Raw genomic sequence first — 27,081 nt, forward strand, 5'->3', positions numbered from 1 at the left:
GCAAAATACTTCCAGCATGGAACCTCTGAAAGGACAGTGCAACTTATAACCAGCTTTTAATTTGGATTTCTTTTAAATTATTCACGTTAACTATTCCCTTCCCCCATAAAGACTGAGTGTTTTTTTAAAGTCGTAGAACTGTGAAGCAAAGACTCAGCTTAGATTTGCTGACACATTTTGCTGTACATAACCATTAAAAACATTTAATGATTTAGGCTAGTGTTATAAATTCATGTCAGTCATAGTCCTTGAAAATTGCACCTTCCTGTTTGCTAAAAATGAATTTGAAGCTTTTGGAGTGAGCGTTACTTTACTTTCTGCAGAATTCAAGCTTTCATTTGGCGGGTGGGATATTTCTATCCTTTAACAATTGCAAAGTCAGTGTGACAGATCAACATAATAGAGCGGAGACAATAACAGTGCCTAGTCTGTCTCCAGGTAGCTTGAAGCAATAGGTTGGTGTTAGAGCAGTTTGCTCTCCTGCAATCATCTCAAAGGGATGTTCAGTTAACTGTTCTCTCATTAACCATTTAAGGTGCAAACCCCATAAGGTGATGATTTAGAAGAGGTAGGATCCCGGGGATACACAAGCACTGGCCAGCAGAGCTGGCAAGCTGTTTGGGGAGAGGTATGCTGCATTCTCCTTATGGAGTTCTTTGTGGGAGCTCCATTGTGCCTAACACAGGCTAGTGCCTAGAAGACTTGTTTGAGCCCTGTGGAATTCCTGTAGTTTAGAGAATTTACTTAGAAGATGGTAAGTTGATTTCTCATAACTTTAGGTCTGAGTAGTTTTTGACCTGCCGTCATGATTTTTTTCAATGGATTATTTCAATGAAAATCAGAAAATATTTTCTCTGGATGCATTTCAGCTGTGATCTTATTTTGCCTAGAAAATGTCTGTAACCTTTACTTTTGTTTCTGCATAATCAAATGAGAGCAGCTCAGGTTTCTTCATTTTGCCAGCCACAGAAGCTTTGTCTGTATTCAAGGTGGAAAATCTACATTGCAGTTTTTTAAGATATACCTGTGCTAGCTCTGATTAGGACAGCATGCTGAAAATAAAAGTGCAGCTCTGGTGGTCCTCATCTTCTTGTGTAATTCCAAACTGAATGATAATTAATTACAAAATAAAGTTTTAAAAAATATCTGGAAACGGCTTCCTGTCTTATTTGAACAGGGTAAATACAGAAGTTCATGTTACCAGTTCTACTTGGAGTATTTTTACTGATGTTCAGTATTTCTCTAAATGAGGTGATCTGCAGAATACAATAACTGAGAACCATTTATCTGAAGACTGGGCAGTTTCACAGAGCATATTCTTGAACTAACATGAGTCCAAACACTGTAAGCACTTTTAGACTGTCATAATTGCATCCACACTAGGAGGGTTTTGCCCGTATAGCTATACCAATAGAAGAAGCAAAGTAAGTCTTTACTCAGGGTACACCTGCACAAGAGCTGGAAGCACATGCACTGAAAAGAGAAATGTAGCCAATAGCAGGATTAGCTACTCCAAGTCAGATCCAATCAGAGACCATAGGTGCACATTCAGGACAACTGTCCCCTGCACTGCCATTGAGGGGGAGGGTGTCAATCCTGCTCCCCTCAAACTCTACCTATGTTAAAGAATGGGAGGCATGACTCACTTTGGCAGACCCTGCCCCTGCTCAACTCTGTCCCTGCTGGATGGGGGGCAGGAGTAGCTGAGAAAGTGGAAGAGGAGAATGGGGGTCCAGAGTTCATGTTGACAGGAAGCTGAGAGACAGTACAAGTTGGGGGTGATGGGGGGCGGGGAGTAGGCTGAAAAAGCCCTAAAAGGAGGAGGGGGGAAATCAGGTGGAAAACCCTGACCGAGGGTGCCCGAGAGAAGGTCACATCAATACAGGACACTGAGATGGAGTGAGGCGAGAGCAGAGCTACAGAGTCTCGCTGCTGGGAGTGCTCAGGCAGAGCATGGCAGTGGTTGTGGGGGGTGAGCAGTCCCTCACCTGGCCCTGCCTCTCACAATCCCTGCCATAGGGTGGCAATTGTGAGGCCCCTGCCTCACTCCTGAGGGATTTGCTACTCCTGAACACTTCCTCCAAACACCCAGCTCAGCTGCACAGAGAATCCCAGTTGCCAGAGCCCAGATGGGTGCAAGCCCTGCCACTGCAGCAACACTCCAGCCTCTTTGTACCCAGGGTGAAAGTCACTCGTGGTCGGGGAAGAGCGCAAACCCAGTAGTACCTCCAGCTGCGAGACCATCGTGGCAGAAGGGTGCAGGCCTCTTTGTCCCTTGGCTACATTAGCTAGCTGGACAGCATGGCAGCCCTATAACTAGGGTTCTAATCTCACCCGTCTCATCTTGTGGCAAGGCCAGGGCAAGCTTTTAATACACGGTCCCCGGAGCCTTTCACCGCCAGCATGTTTTCTGCTTTGTCATCTGCTACGTCGGTGTAAGGCAGCGCATGTGATGTGCATGGATATGGAAGGCATGTACTTTTTTTCCTGTTGTGAATTGGAGCAGCTCTTTGTTTTTGGGGGGTGAGCAGTGGGGGTTTCCCCTCTACCTGGTTTGTTCTGAATAAGCTCACCCCAAAACTATAAAAACAAACTCTGGGTTTGTATGCTTCCATTTACCCAAAGAGTGGCACGATTTACACTTTGGGGCTCATACATTAAGGCTGAAAAGGTGTTTGGGTCCCTTGTTTTAGTTCCTCTAGGGTGTGTGATTTCCTCGTACTAATAGCTTAGGTCATGTCCCTCACCCTTTTGGGGAATGGTGGCCTTCCAAGAAGCTTGGGTCTCGGGGACCTCCCAGAAAGCAGGCTTCAGGGCTGTTCCCTCAGCCAGCTGGTCAGAGTGGCTACCTTGTACAAAGAGCCTGGATCACATCCCTGTGACGTGTTGGAAAGAAAGATTTGAGATTTCTGATGCCTTGGGGGATATGACCTCCCTGTAACTAAGCTACAGGACTCTTGTTTCCCTTTGGCCATCTGGGCACTTTGCTGCATTAGGAAACTTGTTTAGTACTTGCTCTGTCTTGGGGATCCAAGTCATGTCCCTGGCCTTCATAGCCCTTTTTAGTACTGTGGCTGACCTGCAGTTAGGTGGCTTATGGGGTTTACTGAGCCCTTTAGTACCTAGAGCATTGAGCCCTAGTGTCAGGAATGGGAGTTGCAAAGGAAAGCCTGAGCTTATCTGGAGATCTAGGAAAGGGTTAAGCTACCTGTCTCTAAACTGGCTTGCCTATCAGGGAGAGGGTTTGGGGAATGGGGCAAAGAGCCAACAGGAGCTAATGAAAAAGCCCAAACCTGAAACTGAATCACAAAAGCAGTTTCTTTGTTAGAGAGAGAGAGAGAAAGACGGGGAATCATCTCCAGGAGCTGAGGGAAGTAATGAGCTCTTCCAAAACAGATACCCTGGGCTCATCAGTATATGTGAGTAGGAAAAAGTTTAAATAGTTGCTTACGGCTTATTGTTTTCATTGTTTGGCATTTGGAAATTATATCTGAGCTAGATAATTGTTCCTTTTGTTCCCTCCTGTAATGAAGAATCTGATCCAGGGAAAAATCCTGTGTTTTGTTTCAATTCACGGCTTTTGAACACCATGCCATTGACTATGCAAAGATAGTCTTCTTTTAATAATAAAAGTGCTTTTTCTTTGTTAACAAGTCTGACTAATCCTTTGTGTCCTATGGGGGTTTAAAACTACATGTCTGTGGGGTGCTTTTGTTGTTTCTTTACAAACTCTTGGGCAAAGGAGTTTGGGGGTTTTATCTTCATGGAGGAGATTCCAAGTGATTTCTTTCCTGGAAAGGGGATTTTATTCACTTGGTGGTGGCACCTACTGACTGATTTCATGGAAAACTGAAATCAGGAAAATTTTTCTGTCTCTGGGAACTGCAGACACAGAGCCTATCAGCATTTTATTTGGCTAGCCAGCCTACGTTACTTGATGTGACAGGGTAGAGAATCAGCTGTGACACCTAGTTACAATTAGAGTTCACAGGACTCTCCTTTTTGCTTTCATCTGACTCTGCTCCTCTGGTTTCTGAGTTAGCATCCATCCTGTCTATCACAAGGGAGTGTTGGAGGGAAGTAGGAGCAGGTTGGTCCGGTGTAAAAATGTAGCTAAGCTTTTCTGCAGTTTGGACAAGCCAAGAGGAGTGTGGGTATTGGTATATTGCACATGCTAATAATTACCAATGCCAGTCCATACTGAACTACTAGCACTGAATAGCCTAAGCCTCACCCAATTTTCTGAAATTAGTGGAAATGACTGCATTATTCAGCACCTGATGCATCCTGCCACTTACCCTTTGCTCCTGCTGGGCACGAAATGAAAAACAAAGGAAGGCTTCCCTGGGTCAGCTTCAGAGAAGTGAACACTTGAGGGAATTGATGTGGCCACTCTGGCATTCCTGAGAATGGCCCTGCTTGCAAAAAATGTCAAGTGGAGCAGACTGTATGTTAATTGGTTGGCTCTACGGGAAGGCTGAAGAGCTACTATAAACATTTAAGTAAAGGAACAGCAAATAGTTAAGGCTGTAAGTCTGAGAAGAGAACTGTAGTGAGTTGCACCTGTGAAACTCTGTGGAGGTGTGCTGAAAGCACTCCTCCTTACCGAAAATCATTTTGTTTCAGAAAGCACTGAAATAACACTCAGGTGCATGGTCAGAGGGTTAGTTTCCCTACCACTGCTGTGTAATAGGACGTAAGACTAATCACGCTGTCTTTCCTCGTGAACAAACACACTGAATATTCAGATCTTAGGTAAGCTCTGGAATTTGAAACCACCATGCACATGTAACACCTAGATGCAGTTACTCTTACACCTGATGAACATCAAGCTAAAGGTCAAAAAGGATTAGAAGGTCGAATCAAATATCCAGGAGTCCTATGACACCTTAGAAACTGACAAATCTATTAGGTCATGAGCTAAGGACTAACATGCTTACCCCTGTGAGACTAGGAGCCTGACAGGGTCTCATAGCCTCCAGTCACTCTTCCTCAAACCCTGGAGCAGTTTGAGATAAGGCATGTGGTGATAACACAAAACTATGGTTCTAGAAATGCCACAGGAAAACAGCCAGGAAATTTACTTACAGAACCTCAGACTTAAGTGTCCATTTCCAAGGTGTTACAAATAACAACTGTAATGTGTTATCATAGAATACTAGGACTGGAAGGGACCTGGAGAGATCATCAAATCCAGCCCCCTGCCCTCATGGCAGGACCAAGTACTGTCTAGACCATCCCTAACAGACATTTATCTAACCTGTTCTTAAATATCTTCAGAAATGGAGATTCCACAAGCTCCCTAGGCAATTTATTCCAGTGTTTGACCACCCTGACAGTTAGGAGCTTCTTCCTAATGGCCAACCTAAACCTCCCTTGCTGCAGCTTAAGCCCATTGCTTCTTGTTCTATCCTCAGAGGTAAAGAACAAGTTTTCTCCCTCCTCCTTATGACACCCTTTTAGATATCTGAAAACTGCTATCATTTCCTCCACTCAATCTTCTCTTTTCCAAACTAAACAAGCCCAATTCTTTCAGCATTCCTTCATAGGTCACGTTCTCTAAACCTTTGACTATTCTTGTTGCTCTTTTCTGGACCCTCTCCAATTTCTCCACATCTTTCTTGAACTGGACACAATACTCCAACTGAGGCCTAACCAGCACAGAGTAGAGTGGAAGAGTGAATTCTTGTGTCTTGCTCACAACATACCTGTTTTGTTTAGAGTTACTTTAGTATACAAAAGAAATACGATTTTAATTTTCAGTTGTAAACTAATATAGCTTAGAAAATCTGCTGCTTTCCCTTTATTTGCTGTATTTTACATGTACCACCAAAATATTTGTTCTTTTTGGGGGGAGCAGGGGGAGGGCAGGTATTTGCTGCTGCCTGATTGTGTGCTGCTGCTTACAAATCAGATGAGTGGTCAGTGAGTCAGTTTGTATCTCTAGTGTTTGCATGTTTGAGGTTCTACTGAATTGAAAACTTGGTTACAACAGGGGAAAGGAGTGAGATTTTTCTGCCCTTTTTGCCTGCTTTAACCTATGACCTTAAATTGGTTCTGTTCATCTTTCATATATAAAGGAGGCCAATGTTTGTTCTTTCTTGTTTGTTTGTTTTTTCAAATCTTTTGTTAGTAATGTGATGCATGATGTGTGGTCTGGTCTTGTTTTTGGTGATGGTAGGAGGAGCGTGTGTTACTTACTCAGCTTTTAGCAAACAGATATTGTCTTCCAACATAGCTTTATTTGAAATACCCATACAAGGGAAAACTAATTAAATCCAAAGAAACTTTTTATTGTGTTTGTTAAACATCAGTTGCTCAGGTTTCACTGCCGTGATGGCTGACAGAAGAATGGAACTCATTCAGTAGCCTGTTTTCCCTTGTAAGCTGTGGAAAACTGGAGGAGTATTTTCATTCAACATTTCATTTGCCTTTATTCAGCTTGAGATAGTGAAACAAAGTCTGAGTTACCCCCACATGTGAGCCCCGTGCCACCTGTTGCTGGGGGCTGAGCCCCTCTCCCCTGCAACTTTGCAGAGTCTACCTTCCCTGTGGCCCAATGCTACTGGTAGCTGGGGCTGAGATAAAAAAGGACTCTTCTGAACAGGATACAAGTATATTGATTATATAGAAGAATTTAGTGAATTATTCCAGAAATATTTAAATAATGTTCTTACTATTGTTCAAGAGCAAGATTAATTGCACGATTATCAAAATTTTTTTTAATTCTGCAAATAATCACATTTCATTTTTAACCACTTGATAGCCCTGATAAAAACTATGAAACACGTACAATTTAGTAACAGCAACGAAGGGTCCTGTGGCACCTTATAGACTAACAGAAAAGTTTTGAGCATGAGCTTTCGTGAGTGATCCAGACTAACACAGCTACCCCTCCAGTAAAATTTAGTGTTTTGCCTGAAAACTATCTTAGTCGCTGTGACTAACACTACATGAGTATAGGAGGTGGCATGTAAATAAGAAAGGATCAAACCATCCAGCTTTTTGTACAAGTCTGTACAAAACAAACTATCTATAAAGAATTACCCTACCGTAACTTCTGTGATGTAGCATAATCCAAATCAATCTATAAAATACCTTGCTTGCTTGCTTGTTTACTGATGATGTTAAAGAAGCTTGCAAATAATTTGTGATTAATCATCATAACACATATAACACTAACTTTGATAAATTATGGCAAATGTGCTGTAGTTGTTCAAGTGTTTAGATAAACACTTGTATTGCACTGTTTTACAAACATTACTTACAATTTTTACTTAATGTTAACACTAAAGGTGTAATACAAACAAACTTTAAACAAGGATAATTACCTTTAGGAAAAACACAATTTCTATTTTACTTTATCTGTAATAATAATTTAAAGACTAACAAAATGATTTATTCGGTGATGAGCTTTCATGGGACAGACCCACCTTCTTCACGGTGTTCCCTCGCCCCTTTTAGTGCTGGTCACTGCGGGATGAGGAAGCAAGTGGGTCTGTTTCATGAAAGCTTATCACCGAATAAATCATTGTGTTATTCTTTAAAGTGCTACATTTCTGCTGCTTTGTTTTGTTGGCGTACAGACTAATACGGCCACCTCTCTGTTACTGTACTAATAGTTGCTTACTACTTTTTCAATAACCAGTACTTTGTTTAGTTTGTTTGTGGGGTGTCCAACCTTTTGGCTTGCCCGGGCCGCATTGAGTGAAGAGGAATTGTCTTGGGCCACATATAAAATATATAATATAGTTAATGTATATAAATCACATAATAATGTTAAAAGTTTATGATCTTGTGGAGCGCATTACTAGCTGTCCAGGGCTGCATGTGGGCCGCGGGTTGGACATGCCTGGTTTAGATGTTTGGAGTAGCATATTAAACAAACTAGCTTTTTATGACAAAAAAGATTGCAAAACTAGTATTTTTAAGACAATTTAGTTATAACACTCAGTAACTATTGAATCTTTATATTTCACTTTAAGCTGCCTTTTTAATCACAAAACTTTTAATACTAAAAAGGATTCTATTAGAAATGGGGAAGTTCACATGAGGCCCCACTGCATGCATGAAAAGAAAGAGCTTGCAAGAGTAGTAGCAGTGAGAGCTCTCAGGTAAGCATGTCTCTGCCTCCTGGATTGATGGGCAGCGAGCAGTATAGATGCAATAAATCAGCTGCTGAGTGCTCTCCCACCAACCCCAATACCTCATCAAAAGGACAAAAGCAGGCGGAGTCAGTGGGGTCACATAATGTGCTGCAGGAGCAGGGAGGAGCTTCCATCTCTCAATGCCAGACGCATGTGTTTGTGCATAAACTGATAAAGAATTCGTCCAGATCTGGAAGGCCTCCATGGACACAAAGCTGGCACTGAGGACTACATGTCTTTGATTGCAGGCCTGAGAGCCAGGCACCTTAATGCTCCATTTTCCTCTTTGCATTTTTAAGCAATAGGCCATGACAGCAGACTGCCCCTGGGCCAAGCTACAAACATGGTGGTGTAACTACGTTGCACGGGGATATGGAAAATGCACATTGCAAGCATCATCTGCCCAACCTCCTGTACAATGCATTCCTGTCAACAGTCTGCTGTCGACATAGCCACCAACTTTCTGGGGAGTGCCTGTGCTAATGGGAGAAGCTCTCCCCTGGGAGTAGGTTGTGTCTCCACTAGGTGCTACAGTGGCCCAACTGCAAGTGTAAGCCCTGAGATGAACCAGCCGTCTGTCAGCAGAGGAGGGGTACGGCCCACTCCGAGAGGCTGTTGGGAGCTGAGCCTTTCAGTCAGAATACGTGCTTTCAGCTTTAACCCTCACAGGCTTAACAGGCCATTTCCATGCAACTTCACTGGCTACAGAAACCAAAGGGAAAGAGAGAGCTGTGAAATTCACTTGCTTCAGGGAACAGCTGGAATTATCTCCCTCCTGAATGCAAGGCAAATGAAAGCTCCCCCTCACTGAGCCTTGTGGGTGTCCTCTGGTCATTTTTCATACAGCACTGCCACCCCGTGACCAGGATGAGCACTGCTGTGACTTTCACTTTAAAAGAGAGCCTGCATTTTGGACAGGCAGTGCTTGATCGAGTCACGGAAATGATGAGATAATCTTTGCCCTAAAACAATGGCCACACCTTGAAGCACTACAGCTATGTTGCTGTAGCATTTTGCACACACGCACATTACAGCAATGTGAGGCAGTCTCCTCTCACTGCAGTTAATCCACTGCCCCAAGAGGCAGTCGCTACGTCCCTGAAAAAAAACTTCTGTGACTGACCTAGTGCTGCTTACAGCAGGGATCAGCTCAGCTCTGTCTTTGAAGGCCAGTCTGCATGGGCTCTTTCAAAGGGGTGTTTTTTGCAGAAAAAATAAGCATCTTTCCATAGCCTGACATAAAATGACCAGTTCATGCAGGCAGAGATGAAAAATAGCTGACCCGGGCCAAACCTGTCTTGATCAGTAAATCCCTCTCCAAGCTCTCATGCGTCAATGCTGATACAAGCAAGCCTCTTCCAGTAAGTGAAACCAGGGTCCAGATCACATGTGCCATGACATACCGTGTAAGTGAAGCAATTGCAACCGAAATGTTCGGTGCACTATGACATGCCCAAGCATCCTTCACAGAACTGGCAAACTCAGTGTGCCGGCCAGCCAAATTGAACCCACATTGTCCATATGGAATTTGCCCAGGGATTTTGCCTTCCAAAATTCCTCTCTCTCAAGCACACTTCCTGCCTGCTCTCTCAGGATGTGGCAATGACTAAATATTTAATACTTGCTACTCTCCATGTCAGAAATGACTGCTCCTCAGAGATGGTGACTTCACAGAAAGCCTGTTAAGTTTTCAAAACTATCTGCTCCTTCAGGATGAAAGGCACCAAGACACATGGTGTTAAATTAATTGTAGCATGGAGAGAAAAACAAGCGACAATCTCCCAGCAAACTGACTTTGTCCTTACCACATGGCATTTGTTCTTTAGCCTTTTGTGCAAATTAACCCTGACCTACTACACGCTACATTTGGCAAGGGATTGATTCAGCTGTGACTTCCCAAACCTCATGAATAAAGAGAAGTATTACAAGAAATGCTACTATTTTCTATGTGCTGCCCACGCAATGGAAAACAGAAAATAAGCCAGCAGGTGGCTTGGATTGTGGGGGAAGGTGAAAAAGGTTCCCTTGGTTCATTACTTACCTGCTTTTTGCCCCATCTTTTCATTTACAACCAATTTAAACTCCTGTGCCCACTTCTAATTCAGTGATACTTTCTCATTGCTCAGAGGCAGATGCGCAGGGAATTAAGAAGCTACATCACAGGCATGGAAAATAGAGACAACAGCGAGATTCTGCAGAGAGTTTCATATTTCACAAGAATATGGCTTTGTTCTCCCAGACCCACTGGTAAGAGTTTTAGTATTACACTGGCAAGTTCAAATGTTATACAGCCCATTTACCTGCTCTGCTACACCAATATACAACTACTGCTGCATACTAATCTTTTGAATATGTATATCTCATGGGCATTATAGTTGGATAATATTGTGTATATAATATTGCATACATAGAGAGAACAACTACGTGCTCATTTAAGTGTCTTGTATTTATATTACAATGCACATTTCTAAAATTTATCCTTAGCGTTGTTATATCATTCTTAATTTGCAAACTACTATTTACACACAATACGGAATGGTTTAATAATTTTTGCTGATGACATTAATACTAATACAAACAAGTCTTCCCGGAAGTCACTTTAAAATTTCTGTCGAGTCAGGCTTCAGAGTGAAGCAATGGAAACAGCGACAAATATGACTGCAAGCAGTTTTTGCTCCAAATACCTCCAGTTGAATGAGCAATGGGTTTTGTAGTCTGTGCAGTTTTTAAGTTAAGAGAAATTTTGATGTTACCCATAGGTGTAAATTACATTCACGACTGACCAGAGCTGTGTACATGTCACTCCAAGGCTATGTCGATGCTAGAAGCATCTGTCTACACAAGTTACTGTTGGAAGAGGTGCTCCGACAAAACTTCTGTCAACAGACCACATCTGCACATAAAAGCAGATCAATATTTTGATTTGCTCTGTCGACAAAAGGGCTCCACCCTTTTGCTCTGTCAAGAGAACACGTTTTATAAGCAGATGCTCCATGAGTTTTCTTGACATAACCCCAGTTTTGTCTACAAAAAGCTCTCTAGTCTAGAGTAGCCCAAGAGTCCTAGATCACTGGGATATCGGAAACAAGAAAAAATTGCTGCGTGCAAATTAGTTGAAGAATAAGGGCTGTAATTTCATTAATTGTTTCATTAATTTTATTAATTGTACAAGGGAGACTGCACCAATAGTAGATCTCTTTGGCTCAGCTGCTAAATCCATGTCACAAATACCCCAACCCACAGAGCCCCTCACCTTTGGACATATATGGGTGTTGCAACCCCACAGCCAGCAGAGGCAGGAATGTCCAGGATCAGTCTGAAGCCTACTATATCTATGAGTCTATGTGAAAGGGTGGAAACAGCCGCAAGTATGGCTGAGAGCTCTTGTTCTTTAGAATATCACCCGGTTCCATCACCTCTGTGATTCATGGTCTGGTTACAAAATTACACTGGTGTGTCATATAGCTGTTAAGTCAGAGGATGCGAGTGCACGCGGGCATGTTTTAAAGATTTTTGGCTCATTTTTAACAGCAACAGCATTTTGAAAATACATAGTTTAGGGGCCTGGCACCTTAACTAGAGAGACTGAGAAGAGAGAGTGTGTTTTATAGAACAAGCAGACCTGGGTCTTATCTATGAAAGCTCATAATCAAATAAATAAATTTGTTAGTCTTTAAGGTGCTTCAGGACTGCTTGTTTTTTGTGACGCTACAAACTAACACGGCGACCCGCTGAGACTATTTATTTCATAGAACAGTTAACCTAGCCACTGAGTCCCTTCTGGCCTTGACCTAACAGTTCATAGAGTTTAATGGCCTGCGACATACAGGAAGCCTATAGTCTGGGGGTTGCCTGGGGCTCTGCACCTGGGGCACTGGGGGAGCAGGAGGGGAGGTTGCTCCAGGTCCTGGCCCCACTTTCCCCCTTGGACAACTTCACTTTAAGGTGCCACAGGACTCCCCACTATTTTTGCTGAAACACAGCTACCTCTCTGAAACGTCTATCCACAGCCATCGCTAGCATGATAGGTCTTTGTTACATTTCTGACATTCTCTTGGGTTAACTAAATCAGCTGAGCGAGGACCTGAGCTCCTTAAGCCGCCTTGAGGTGCTGGATTTTCAGCCCCCAAGTAAAGCAGACTGAGAAGAAACTACAAATATATTCTGGTTGTAACCAGCCAGATTCTGATTTCACTCCAGAGAGTCAGTACTGGTTAGCGTAAAAATCAGAAGCAGACCAAACATCTAGAACAAAAATCAGACCTGGCCTTGGAATCTACTAGGACAAGGTGAGATTATATATCTAGGTCTTTTTTTACATTACAGATTTAATTTATATGACATTTACTACCATAAGAATTAAGTATTAAAACAATTCATCCTATTACAAAAACGACTTACATAGACTGCAATTTTTGACTTAAAATACCTGTGGTGAATACAGGTTATACCTTGTTGTGATTATCCAGTGAAATATTTAGGTCTGCTACAAGTTTCTACAAGGTGAAAAGCATCCAGCAACCAGAACAGAAACTTGGAAAACTCATGAGCTAGCAATACAGTTGTCAGTAAGGTTGTTGCTCTTAGCTCAGGATGAAACAATACTAGAATCTATCACCCTGGTTTTCATCATACCAATGAGAGGGAAAAAGTCACCAAACGATTTCTCCTAAAATTATATACTGAGCACAGAGCAAAAATTCAGTAGAAATGGTGCCTCACTGTAGTATGAAATCAGGCCACTTTTGGGCTCCACAGATCTACAGTGAGAGGCCAATAAAGAGGAAGTAGTACATCTAAGCCTCCAATCTATGCACTGAACATGCAAAAAAGCACCATCAAGGAGGTGATTTTTCAGTGGGAGCTTCCGCATCAGCAAGCGCACAAAACCAAAATGTTTCTGTCTTGCTTGATGCTTACGTAGTGTCTGAGTTCCACCAGATTAGGTGCACCTGTCAAGCATGATTGGTTATTCTGTCTGTTCTTGTTACCCTGGCCATACCACATTGCCCATGCCCAGCGAGCCTGGCTGGAGAAACGAGTATGTTTTCTACCACGTAGTTTGATTTAAACAAAAAAAAAATCCATTACTTTAAAAGCTCTAGTTACTCATCATTAGCTGCAAAGGGGAACAGGCTGCAGAGGGAAGATATTCTAATTGCATTTAAAGGCACGCTGTTATTCCCCCACCCCAATATTCTCCTTTAAATTCCTGTTGCATGCACTCTGTGCCCCAAGGAGACTGGCTGGAGCTGCGGATGAGTGGCAAGACACAAAGAGTATGCCTACATTGCAGCTAAAAATCTCTCACTGGCCCACACCAGCTGCGTTGGGTGAAGAGGCTGTTTAACTATGGCGTAGACGTTCAGTCTTGGACTGCAGCCCCAGTGCTAGCATCCTTCAAGCTCTGGCTTGGATGAAGCTCAAGCATCTCTACTGCAATTAAACAGCCCTTTAGCCTGAGTCCAAGACAGCTGGTCAAGGCCAGCCACATATGTCTACTGGCTAAGGCTAAAATATCTGCACTTTAAGCTGGAGGGCATGTCTGTGCTGCAGCCAAAAGCAGGAAGTACTAGCCGATTATCCAGTATTCAGGTATGGGGCCTTTGGAGTGTCTTTCCTGTTCTTCTCTTGGCAAGAGAATGAACAGCCCTACCAGACTTTGTGATTTTGACCGATCTCCCTCTGGAGCACAGGGGCAGAGTCAGGGGACCTGTGAGTTGCTGTGGGGGATTCCACTTGTCTGAGACTCGGATGCAAAACACTTTTACAGACAGACTAAGCAGTGGCTCCCAGCCTTTTCAGTAACACGGCGCACTTCAGTCAGACAAACAATTCCACAGGACACCCACTTTTTTCAGATGAATCGATTGCTCATAAACATCACCTTTACTTCCATTTACTGTGGTTACAGTCTTAATAGGGAGGTTTGCAACATACAGCAACAGGCAGCCTTGCTGCTTGAGCCCCAGCTAGTAAGGGGTCATCAGTCCCCTCCCTGCCCGGGAGGTGGCTCTGTAGTGAGGGGAAATGGACAAATTTTCACAGCACACTTGGACAGTTCTCAGGGCACACCAGTGTATCAGGGCACACTGGCTGAAAACCACTAGACTGACGCCCTCATTTCTCTCTCTTTAATATAGACTGCATTGCCAGATTATTACGCTCCCTGGGTGAGTGTTGCAGCCAATCTGCCTCGCCTGCTAGAGAGACACCAGCTCCGTGCAGAAGTAGCGAAGGTTTGATAGTTATGTATAACTGGCTGCATGCAGTACTGTTACCTAACTCCCCACTCCCCAGAGTGCGCTAATCCCCCCCGCCTTTTGCAGATGCCACTGCTCAGCACACAGTACCTGTGAGGACACAGGCAGCTGCGCCTAGCTCGCCTGGCTCTCGGCTTCATCATGATGGGATACGTATGGCAAGGAGGCAGCAGACAGACAGTGAGGGTCAGCACCTGTGTTGCCCTCTGCTGTTCTGCACCCTGAGCTTCTATTGTCAATGACACCAACATCCAGATCCTGCCCTGGCTCCCATTTCAGGAGGGTGGGGCAGAGACCGAGAAGGAAGTGTGGGGGAACATTACTAGTCCCTGACTCGTAGTGTGTTGTGCTCACGATTAACAGGGTCACTCTCTTCCCCTGCGGTGTGAAGAGCACACACCAGGAAGCCCAGCCAGCCAGCCACCCCTCTGGCCCCAAAGACATAAGCAAACTGCAGCAAAAGGCCTGCGCTTAGAAGGGCCCTGACCTGAGTGCCAGCCTTTTCAATGGCTGTGTCAATAGAAGGAGGTGGATGAAAGGCCAGGGAAGGCCTAGCCTGGGCTCACAGCCAAAGAGAAAATTTGGGAGGGCCCTGACGGCAGATGGGAGGCAGAGGAGGGGGCAGGAGAGACTGGGCCACCTTCCACCAACCAGCCTTGGAGAAGGTGGGAGGGGATAGACAGACTGGTCAGGAGATGCTGAGGGACATGTCTGAAGAGTGGGATGGGGGATTGGGCTTCCCCTGCTCCTCCAAAGGGTCCTGCTGGAAAGTGGGTCGCTGAAGCAGCGTCTGGAAGCTGGACCCTCCGTGTCCCACCAATGCTCCTGCTAGGAGGGGGTCCCTAGAGCTGCAGGGGTGATGGGTGGGCAGAGCTGGGTCTGCCCTTACACCCCAATCCTGCTCCCCAGCAAAAGCACCAGACCAGCTGAGCAGGGCAGGAGGAATGGGGGGTGGGTGGGCCTGGATCATAAGTGAGTGGGCCACGGTCACTCTGCTCACAATACACCACTGGGCACTGATCTGCAAGGGGATCCCACCCTCTGGCTATAATTCTCTGTGTTAGAGGAGACCCTGGGGAGAGTCGCCCTGTTAGGATGGAAGCTCCACTCCCATTTGGCTGCCCAGCACAGCAGCCTTCTGCGGTTACTGTAGCATGCTTGTTCAATCTAGATGCTGCCCGGAGAGCTTGCAGCGCCTCACTGCACTGTCTCAGAGTGTCTCCACATGCCGCCCATCCTCACCTATGCAGACTGCATTTTGGCAAACTGGAAGAAGAGAGACCCCTGTGGGTATGTTGAGCTCCAGGTTCAGGGACAGCCTCTGCCAGGCAACACAGTGCTCTGTATACTGCAGTGACACCCGTCCCCCCCCACGCATGTTGGCTCTTGGGGCACCCAGCTCTCCCCTTTAGAGCATGTCTAGATTAGAGTGAACCCAGGCAGTGTGAGCAAACAGACACTGTGTGCTACTAGTGTCACATTCACTAACCCAGGCAGCCTCTCATTGGCCAGGTCCTAGTGGCTGACCCCACCTTCAGCACAATCTCTCAGCACAATCTCTCCCAGTTGGCTGGTCCCAGCCATTGGGCCTTGAAAAATTGTTCTGGAGGTGGGGGCAGCCAATGGGAGTTAAGAGATTGTGCTGGGAGGGGGGCAATGCATGAAGCATCCTCCATTCCCCTTTCCCTACGGTGCAGAGATGCACATGGAGCAGCTCACGGCTCAGAGGGCTGGGGCTGGAGCAGAGCTGGATCCTGTCTGAGGGTCCCACTGGCCTGCTGGCCAGGAGCCACCTATGTAAGCACCTCCTCGCCAGAGCCCGCATCTGACACCCCAGCCCACTCTACAGCTCCCTGCTCCAGGTCACTATTCCCTCCTGCCCAAGGTCACCTCACCCTCCCAGACCTTGCACCCCTCCTATTCTCCTGCACCCATACCCCTGCCTGGACCCTGCACCCCAATCCCCTGCCCCAGCTCGCAACCCCCCTTCTTCACCCAAACTCCCTCCCACACCCAAACCCTCTCCTGCACCCCAGTCTCCTACCCCAAGCTCCCTTCTGCACTCAACCTCCATTCCAAACTCAGCACTCTTCCATAGAAAAGTGCAGCCCTTGACCACTTACCAAAAATTACTGTCCACCCCTGGCTTAGACACAGAGTGTGGCAAGGGTGGGGGGGACACTGTGTGACCCCAAGCAGGGGCTGCTCTCTGCAAACAGCTGAGCCCAGATTTAAAGTAAACTCCTGAGTCCCCATCTGTGGTTGCATGCTGGACACCCCATGGGCTATACAGCCCCAAGTTAGGGTTCCCTGGTTGTCTGCATTATGCAATGCTCCCCCATAGTCTGTCTGACCCTGAAAACTCATGTCATAGTTGCTGACTGGCCCTGGGTTGTCCTAACGTAGCAGTGAGCAGCCTTAAATCTTTTCTCCTTATTTTCTTTTTTCTTCCTCAATTGCCACTCTGTCTGGGCTGCGACTGGAGACCTCTGGACATTGAGTGGGTAGATCCTGTTTGTCTTGCAGCATGACAGGGCTCTACAGCAGGGGTGAGCAAACTTTTAATGATGGGCCCCACTTTTCTCCCCTGCAATTAGGAGCCCCCCACCCCCACCTGTTTAATGTACCCCAAACCAACAGAAATTTCAGTTATGTTCAAATGAAAACAAATCCCAACCTTTGGTCGTGTGTAAGAAAATAAGTTCGCTGATTGGGCTTCTTCTCCCTGTATGAGAGAATTTCATTTGAAATTCCAAGGAAAGGAAAGAAGGGCAAGTCCGCGTCCAAAGGGTACATCACCAGCTCCACCTCCCAACCCGCACAGATTCACAACTGCACTGCAGACTTCATCTTTCAGCTTTTCCATCACGCAGTTGGGATAAAAAACTACTTTTAGTGGGGAGGGAGGGAGGCAGGGACTGATTAGTTCTCACAAGGAGACTGGTATGTGAGAGAACTGGCATCAGATCAATATGTGCCAGACTGGCGCAAACCACTCAGTTCTGCAGGGTAGTTTAGAAAGTATGTGCAAACCTGTGCACCACCTGACGCAGCTCAGTCCAGAGCCGTTTTTGTACGTCAGCCTCAGTGGATATCACGGGGCCTAGTTAAGGTATACAAAATACTTTGGTTTTCTACATGCATCTTTCAGCTGAGGAGCTGGCAGTCCACTCACAGGCCAAAGCCACTGCACAAAACCCACACTAGCGTCTGATTAACGATAGTTTGTACGTTGCAGCTAATGCTGCCAAACTGTATCCAAGAACTGTGCAAATCATTATGACGATGAGTTCATTTGAGTGACCCAGCCCTGAGGAATACATTTCTTCTCTTAGGAATCTGGACACCCTGTTTTCCTTCCCTGGGGGGGGACAGCCGCAAAGGCTTCTTCATAGTCTCTCTTCTTGTTGAAGCAGCTGCTGCAACTGCAATCAAGGTATGCAATCCTAATATGGAACTGCAGGGGAGCTAGTTTGCTTACAGCTGGACTAACCACTGCTTAAACACTCAGTCAGGTTTACTTCACAGGAATGTAGTGTTTGGCCCAGTAGAGTCTATGGCAACCTTCAGGGTACGTCTAGACTATGCAGAAGATTGACCCAGCTAGGGTCGATTTTCTGGAGTTTGATTTCACACGCCTGGAAGGGACGTGTTGACAGTTGACCCCTGTACTTCTGGATATCATGAGGATCAAGGGAGGTCGACTGGAGAGTTTAGAGCGAAAGTCTCCTGCAAACCTCTCTCTGTGAAGGCAGCCAGGTAAGTCAACTGCAGATAAGTCGATCTGAGCTACACAATTGCCATAGCTAGAACTGAGCATCTGCAAGCGACTACCTGCCTAATGTAGACCAAGCCTCAGTGACCAAACACTCCTGGGACCTGATGGCCAAGTACAAGTACAGGTTTCCCCACTATTCATCGAAACCCTGGGGTTGTAAAAGTAACTTTGCATCCTTGACCCAAGACAGGCTGACATCTGGTTTTAACTTATTTGCCCACAGATGAGAGTCCTGCCCTCAGAAACAAGAGCAAATGGGTCCCAACCCTCAATGCTGCTCACAGGAGACTGTTTCCCATCCTTCTGTTATGTTGTTGCTGAGCACTGGAGTAGCCTCAGCATCTCCCTGCAAAGTACCAGCTGCAGAGCTGGGGGGAAGTGGCCTGGCCACTGTTACTTTACAAGGATGGCATTGCTTATGGCCATCACTGTAAGTGAAACCCTGTTGAGAACCCAGCTCCCTTCCCCACAGGCAGACTCGAACCTGGAACCACTGCTAATGCTGTAGAGCAGACTCATTCTTGCTCTGTGTTAGTGGGCTGGGTGCCATGACATGGGACAGTGAACCACACCTAGGTGTGTGGGTTACACTGGCTCCTGCTAGAAAACTTTACAGCATCACAGCTGGGAGCGACCTCAGACTCTCTGCAGTCACTTCCCCCAGAAAGTTTGACCCATATGTTCCGTATACCAAGATTACTTTTCCTCTCTTCCCTCTAAGGCAATCCCTACAATTGTCAAATCCATACTGCGCCAGGACCTTGGCTCCTTACACACAGCACTGCAGGACGTGGCCTTGTCTATATGCAAAATGAGTCAAGCTTTCAAACTAATTCCTGGTAAGTGCTTAGATTTGATAGTCAGGCTTCTGATTTCTGGACAAATGTACCACAACAAACTTTCAATGAATGCAACAATCAATCCCTAATTTATTACTTACAGGTAGAGAGGCCCTCCCTCCCCCAACAGTTAGTACTACAATAAACTCTTTCATTCCTGGCAGTCCTGGGACCGGGACATTGCCAGATATGAAAATGTTACAGATAATCAGTGGTGGAAAAGGTACCCAAAAAAGTTACTTGAATAAAAGTACTGCTACTTTGGAAAAATGTAATTAAGTAAAAGTTAAAGTATCCTTCTGGAAAATCTAAGTACAACAATATTCCATCCTAATTGTGCTCAAGTATCCCGAAGTAAAAAGTAGCCATCCTACTATGGTTAACCACCCGAGTTAACATAGGAAACCATTATTTTTCATGCACACACACACACATGTATGTATACACATATATAAAATATGCATGTGTGTGTTTATATAGGGTATATATGTGTGTGTCATAAAATCACAGAACACTAAAACTGGAGGGAACCTCAAGAGGTCATCAAGTTTAGTCCCCTGCCCTCATGGCAGGACCAAGCACCATCTCTGTCATCCCTGTTAGATATTTATCCAACCTGTTCTTAAATATCTCCAATGACAGAAATTCCACAGCCACCTGAGGCAATTTATTCCAGTACTTAAATCACCCTAACAGTTAGGAACTTTTTCCTAATGTCCAACCTAAATCTCCCTTGCTGCAGTTTAAGCCCATTGCTTCTTGTCCTGTCCTCAGAGGCCAAGGAGAGTAATTTTTCTCTGTCTTTGGTACTTGAAAGTTGCTCTCATGTCCCCTCTCAGCCTTCTCTTTTCCACACTAAACACACCCAATTCTTTTAATCTTCTCTCACGTCAGATATCCTAGACCTTTAATCCTTTTAGTTGCTCTTCTCTGGACCTTCTCCAATTTCTCCCACACAACCCCTCCCAGCTTGGTATTGTCTGCAAACTTGATACATATACTCTCTGTATCATCTTCATCACTGAAGAAGATATTGAACAGGACCGCCCCAAAACTGACCCCTGTGGAAACCCACTTGTTATTCCCTTCCAGCATGACTGTGAACCATTAATAACTGCTCTCTGTGAACAGTTATCTAACCAGTTACACACCCAGATAGATAGATATTTGTGCGTGTGTACATTATAAACTATATACACACACATACTACACATTTATATTTCAATTCTGGAATTTAAATATAGTCACAGCCTTCAGTCATAAAGCAAAAGAAGGACCCAATTAAACTCAGGAGTACAATTACAGAAATGACAAATTAACGGGAGGTGCACTGGGAGCGAGGTTGCTTTGGCCTGGCAGGAGCACCCCCACCCACAGTGCTCCTGGGCTGGCCGAGGATGGGGCTGGCTCTAGCCCAGCTGGTGTACCCCTCCCCACAGCACACCTGTGGCCCCTCTGGATGGGAGCTGCTCCAGCCAGGCCAGGGGCACTCGCAGGCCAGGCTGCTGTGGATGGGGGTTGCTCTGGCCGCCTTGGAGTGCCCTCCACCCACAGTGGTGCCACAGGTGGGGTGCTCCAGGTCGACCAGATCAGGTCCCATTTCCAGTGCACCATGAGCAGGGGCATCCCAGCCCCCTTCCACCCATTTAATCAGCTAACCGGGTAAACTTAGTGTTTAACTGGTTAACCAATTAAATGGGATTTTCCATCCCCGGTCTGGGTGGGAGGTAGGGTGATGGACCAGGCTGGAAGTGGGGGTCTGGCTGGGTGGGAACTGAAGGAAGGGACTGAGTGCGGGGTGTCTGGAAGAGTGGGAGGGTGCAGGAGTGAGATGGGGGTGGGTTGTCTGGCCAGGGGCAGTGGGCAGGAGCAGACTTGGAGTGGGAGATCTGGGCAGGCATAGGGTACAGGAATTGACCGGGGCTGGGAGAGCTGAGTCGGGGGACACGGGAGAAGGATGTGGAAGCAGGAGCTGTCCACGCTCCCTGCCAGTTCCAGGTGCCACTCTCCACTGCTTCGATTGGCCAAAATCTGTCCAATAGTAGCAATGGGGAAACCGTCCTAGGAGCAGTTTCCAGTATGGTGTTCCCCCAGCCACGGGGAGGGTTAGCAGCAGCACTCAGCCCCTTACTTCTTCTCCCTCCATGCCAGATCCAGCCCGCAAGGTTTGGGACTCCCCATCCCTGCATAGATGCTGGTTTTAAATGAAAAGTCATTGATGTAGTTTTCAAAAGGCTCCTTCATTGCCAGGGTCATTGTGCTTATTGATTGGTTGTTTTTTTTAAAGAATTGTCACTGTGTGACGATTGGATGCTTTGCGCATGTAGCTGTGCTTTAGCCAATCAGAATGCTGGCTTGTGCAAGGGTCAGTGGGGTGATAGAAGCAGTGAGTAACAAAGCGCTTCTGGACATGGCAGTGGAGGAAAACGGACGATATTTTCTGAAAAACCGACTTGAGTAAAAGTTGAAGTATCCAAAAAAGTTAATGGAGTAAAGTACAAATACCAGCAAACCGCACGTGAGCAGCGTCAGTACGAATTTCTGCTTAGTTATTTTTCACCTCTGTGGAGAAGAGGGTGGGATCCCTTCACCACCAGTTCTCCAACAGTGGGGCCACACTATAGCAGTGCTCCCCTCCCCGAAGCCCTTGGCAGCCTGGTCCTGGGAGTGCCACTGCCGCCTGTGCAGCCTGCTCTGCACTCCCTGCTGGGGTTCAGCGGCTCAGGCTGTGCAGGGGGGGCTGGTTCCCCACACTCTGGCCATCCGTCCCACCGCCCTCTCGCAGGGGGTCAGAAGCCCCCCAGAGGCTCAAGCCCCGGCATCAGCGGCAGCAGTTGCCGAGCAGCCGTGGAGCCTCTGCAGCCCAGGCCCTGGGAGGGATGGGGAGTGGCAGATGCAGCAGCCTCATCTCAGCTCCACCCCGCGTCCCAATGCAAATCCCATCTTAAGGAAGGGAAGCAGCATCAATGGCTCGGGGCAGGACAGGATCCCTTCACACCTGCAAGCAGCACAGCTGGCCAGAAAAGGAAACCTAGGTGCCGGGATAGTGCCTGGTGGCAGGGCCAGTTGTTTGAGAGTACCGGTTGAGTGAATACTGGTTTAAGCAGAGTTTAATGTAAAGAGTAAAACACTCAGGTGATCTGAGACTGCGGCTGAGATTTCTTTTGGTCAGATAGGTAAAAAGAACAAGTATGTAATGGGTGCCAGGGATGGACGGAGTTTGATGCTGACTGAGGAAGCTCCCGCATCCTTCCCACCTGCCCAAGACTTGGTATTCCCAGAAGTTATTTCAGCCAAAGAACTCTAATCCCCTGTCCCTCAAGACTTCCCACAGTGGGAGCAGAAATGAGATGCGCTTTATTCTAAGTGTGTCTTACCCAATACAGGCATGCTGACTGTCAGATGCGGTAAAAGGTGAGGGAAGGGTGTCAGAGACAGGTGATAGTCAGCAGCATTGTTACACACGGAAATGAGTATGAGATGGAAGTTGACAATGGGATCTGCCTACATCATTACATTTTGCATTTGAGTTGCCATCCCTGGTGCTAAAGCCATTGCAGGAGGCCTTCTGGGAATTCTTATGAAAACCACTTTGGCTCTCTAAATGGTGCAAGCTGCAGCTAACAATAACGGGCAACAGCAGACACTTACTTTGTCTTTACAAGCACGTTACTTTCATCCCGTTGCTCAAGTGTTTGTGAACAAGGGCTGTCTGAAAACCACTGCAGGTGCATGGCCAGGGCAGAGCCCTGCCTAGCAGGAGGAGAGGTTGCTGTGTGGTACCGCAGAGCAATACACTGATTTCCTGTGCTAGCAGCCCAGCCAGTTCCCAATGAACCCCCATAGCGTGTACTTTCCAGGGAGCCCTTTGCTGCCCTGGCCTCTCCACAGGATAATATGATTCCCCACGTGTGGGGGGCTGTGTTCATGAATAAGGGACACATGGCTAAAATGTCATGTCAGCCCAGACACATTAAATGCTTTAGACCAAACAGGGAGGGTCACATAGAACCTCACCAAGCCAAACAGCAGCACTCACATTGCTGGCAAAACACAGCAGCTGAAAAGCCAGAGCTCTAGGGGTTACATTAATGTGGTGCTTCTGGCCCCAGTACCTCATTAACCCAATGACTGTTCTGTCTCTTCAGAGTGTGTAAATCCAGTAGTGTTTTTCAGATCCCTTCGCATCTACCTCTCTGGGTATGTACCTTCCCTGGCTCACTCACTCCTCAGGGAGAGAGTAGTCACTAGATTGCCTCAGGCCAATACCCTGCCTCCCACAGGGGCCACCACCACATCTTGTCAGAAACAGCACTTACAACATCATCTGCCTGCTACAGAAAAGTTCTTCCCATCCTGCTGAGTTAGGGGCTGATCCTGCCCCAAAGCAGGAGGTGCGACATTTCCAGTTAGCTCAGAGGAGAGGGAATTTCCCATTTATCTATGTCATCATCTGGGCACAACCAACCACATTTCCTCCATCACTTTGTAAATGCACGTGGAACCGGAGGGGCTGCAGATTGCCCACCACTGCCCTACCACGATGTTACCTTAGACACGTTGCCCATCACACGATGGAGCTAGTCTTTGTTAGATAAAGAACTAAGAAGTTTGAGCCTGGTCCAACTGGCCCAGCTTAGAAGCCTGCATCACAGCCCTGAGTTCCTCTTCCTGCAGCTAGCACCGTGCTTTCACGATGGAAATAACCAGGGGGGTAGGCCTTGGAGCTGCTGAGGTCACAGAGCACACGTCTGCACTGGGAGGATTTACTGGAGAACCAGGTCCCAGGAACAATTGTCTCTGATCAGGAGTGACCTGTGCTGCATGTCTGTAGCAGGTATCACTGAACCACAAGGGAAACCCCACCAGGCAGGTAGCCAAGTCAGTGGGGCAGAGGTCCTGCAGTTGCTTCTCGCTTTGTGTTTTTGGAACTCGGTGGCAGGACAATTCCCTGATGCCAGAGGCACTGCTGTATGAGGGAGTGTGGGACAGCCCCCGGCGGCAGTGTGGCACCAAGCTCTACACTGCAGTGGTTTGATGTGTTGCTGGGAATCCAGCACAGCACAGCTCAGGGTAAGTGGCACACAAGCAGCAGTTAGAAGATGAAGTTATTCTGGGACTACAAGTTGAACCTCTCTAATCTGGCAACATCCGTGGTCGGGCATGAATTTAATTTGCCAGATGTCCACTTAGAGGTGTGGCCAAATTTCCCACGGTCCCATGAAGATTGTTTCCAGCCACCAGTCCTGGCCCTCAGTGGTCTGGGCTGTTCTTTAGCTGTAATTTACCCCAAAGGTCTTCTAAGAGCCCAGTAAGCAGTGGGAGTGTTGGTGATGCTGCTGGACAATAACAACCTCCCCTGGTCTGGCAAATTCTCTCATCAGGCACCGGTCAGGTCTGGAGGGTGCTGGACTAGAGAGATTCAGCCTGTGGCATATAAGCTTTCACTAAGAGATTCAGGTTCTGGTGCTGCAGGTTAGTTTAGACCACTACTGCCAGACATTGCTGCTAATGGGTGGGCTAGAGACTGGGGCCTTTACAGAAAGGGATTTCCCTCCCAGAACAAAACAAAGCCAAGTCTCACGTCGGACAGAGCCAGAAAAATACAGGAGTGCCATCAGCATACCAGTGTTGTAGAAAGCACTAGTGCACGCAGGAGGGTCTCTGTGGGAGCCTCTGAGGTTTTGGAGGGAATCAGTCATGAGCAGCAGGTATAATAGGCAGGAGAAGGCAGTGGCTTCTCACTCTGCCAGACACCTGCCCCCTCTGTCCCCTGTGCTCAGTCTGGAGACAGGGAAGGCTGGGGCCATGTCCTGCCCCCACCCCCGCCCCCCACCCCCACCCCCATGCTCCAGCCAGAGCCAGGGAAGGCTGAAGTCGCACACACTACCCACCTGCCCTCCCCCTCATGCTAAAATGGGGCCATGCACTGGCCTCTGCATGAGGCGTGACCTGTCCCTACAGTGGGAGGGTTTGGCTCCCATGAGGCCTTGGGTGGAAGGAGCCGGGCGAGGGGCTTGCCTCCCCCAGTCCCAGGTTCATCTGCCACTCCTGGACTCAGTGCTTCAGCAATAGTGCAGTCACTTCCCAAGGCAGGGGGTGGGGTCAGGGTTTAGAGCAGCACCTGGCAGATAAGGTGGGAGAGACGCTTGCCTAGCTGTTGCAGGGTATCTCAGGCGCATGAGGGATTACATGCCAGCGGCTCACCAGGCTTTCATCCAGACCCTTGCATCTGGGCCTTCCCTCAGGCAGTTTGTCCTGGCCACGGGCGACGCAGGCCTGAATGCGACATTCAACCAGTGCGTGGCAGCGCTGGCGGCACTACGGAGCTATCCCTTACAGGTCGTGGCCAAATGCGTCACCAACCCTGCAGAACGGCAGCTCGGGAGCTGTAGCCAGGAGGGTGTAGCAGTGCTCTCAGGAAGGGGAACCGGCGGGACAGACTTCATGCGCTTTCTCAAAGCCATCAGGGATTCCACCTGCAAGACACAGCTCACAGAGCCGGAGGCAATGGTGCTAACACGCTGACAAGCGCAGAGCGATAGCACGATTGGATGGGTCTCTCTGCAGTCATCCCTCTCATTTTTTCCAGCCATGTGTGGAATAAACATTGTTATGTGCACGCAGGCATGTGCAAATGTGCACTACCAATAGACACACATGCTGCCAGCTGTGGGGGGCTGTGGGCATGCTGCTAATCAGCTGGGCAGCAGCCCACACACTCAGCTTAGAGGGAATGCTGTCCCTCTGTGCCCTGCCCCTCTCCTGGTTCTGTCAGCTGTGTTAGCTGTGACCCTCAGATGGGACAGGACTGCCATGTCCTGGGGGGCATGGGGAAGGATTGGGCCTTCTCCCTGACAGTCAAGGGTAGCAGGAAGGCAGCACCTAGCCTGATCTATGGATGACTGCAGACAGGTGCACGGAGATAGCCACAAGAACTGGCTGCTGTCCTTGGCCCACTGAACAGTGATTCAAGTGGCCTCCGTGCACTATACACTTTGCAGACTGGGTGCAGCTAGCCAGCCCTGACTGCCAGCACATCCATTGCTTTCTAGCTTGTGTTTCTATCTCCGGGGTGAAACGCTATGCAGGCTCGTTGCACCGGGGCATGGCAGTAAAGCCAAGTACGCTGTACGTATGGCACCTGTGGTAACAGCCCATTTCAGCCCCTTCCCCACCCAGCGGTTACCAGAATGCTGCCCCACGCTGGGGTTGCTGGGAGCAGACACACTGATTCCAGCTCCAATATCCCCCTGCTTAGGTGATATTTGTGAAGCCCCCAGAAGGGGGAGCAAACACAGGCTGCAAAGTCACAGAGGGAAGAAAATTACAAAGCTATTGTCTAAATACTTGGCTCTGCATCTGGCCTCCACTTACGCTCGCTGCTAGTTGCAGAAGAGCATTGTACTCATAACTCCAGCTTGGTGGCCAACAAGCGTGAGGGGACAGGGGCCACAGGGCACTCAGATAAGATACTAGTTCAGTCTAGGTCCCAGGGAGCTGCAGCGGGGCCCTCCCAGGAAATTAAAGCTGTCCTTCCTTGCCTGGGTGCAGATCCTTCCTCTGCCCAGGGTGAGCAGGCCCTTGCAGGATGAGTGCAGCAGGGAGGAGACAAGAAAATCCCTTTGCTAGTCCCGTAGCTACTGCCTATTTAGAACCTACCAAAGAGAAGGCCTGAGACGGGTGGCCTGGGAAAGGAGAACTGCCTACTTCCTCTCCTAGCCTGTCTGGCACGTAAGCCAAGAGTGAGCGTGAGAAGGAGATGGAGGCAGTTGAGGACAGGCAGCACGCCAAGGCAGTGCGTGATCGGAAACGGACCAACATTCTCCCGAGCAGCTTCCGTCAACAGCGTCTTGAACCTGTCTGGCAGGAGCCCCAACTAGCAACGACAGGTGCTGGACACCCTGTGGACACCCGCCAGTTGGGGATGCAGCTGTACCTTGGAAGAATGCTTCCAGGGCAACCAAAAACATTGCGGCTCCAGCAAGCCGGGCAGCCATGGTGCTTATGAATAGCCATCACCAGCGGAAGCCCTGGTGTGGGGCAGAATGGAA

General features: G+C 47.5%; 1 pseudogene; it reads left to right on the forward strand.

The window, feature by feature from the left end:
- The first annotated feature begins 10,312 nt into the window (after positions 1-10,312).
- On the forward strand, positions 10,313-25,555 carry LOC142004132 (indoleamine 2,3-dioxygenase 1-like; annotated as a pseudogene).
- The last annotated feature ends 1,526 nt before the right edge of the window (positions 25,556-27,081 follow it).

Source organism: Carettochelys insculpta, chromosome 31 (genome assembly GCF_033958435.1).
Source record: "Carettochelys insculpta isolate YL-2023 chromosome 31, ASM3395843v1, whole genome shotgun sequence".
Lineage (NCBI taxonomy): Eukaryota > Metazoa > Chordata > Testudines > Carettochelyidae > Carettochelys > Carettochelys insculpta.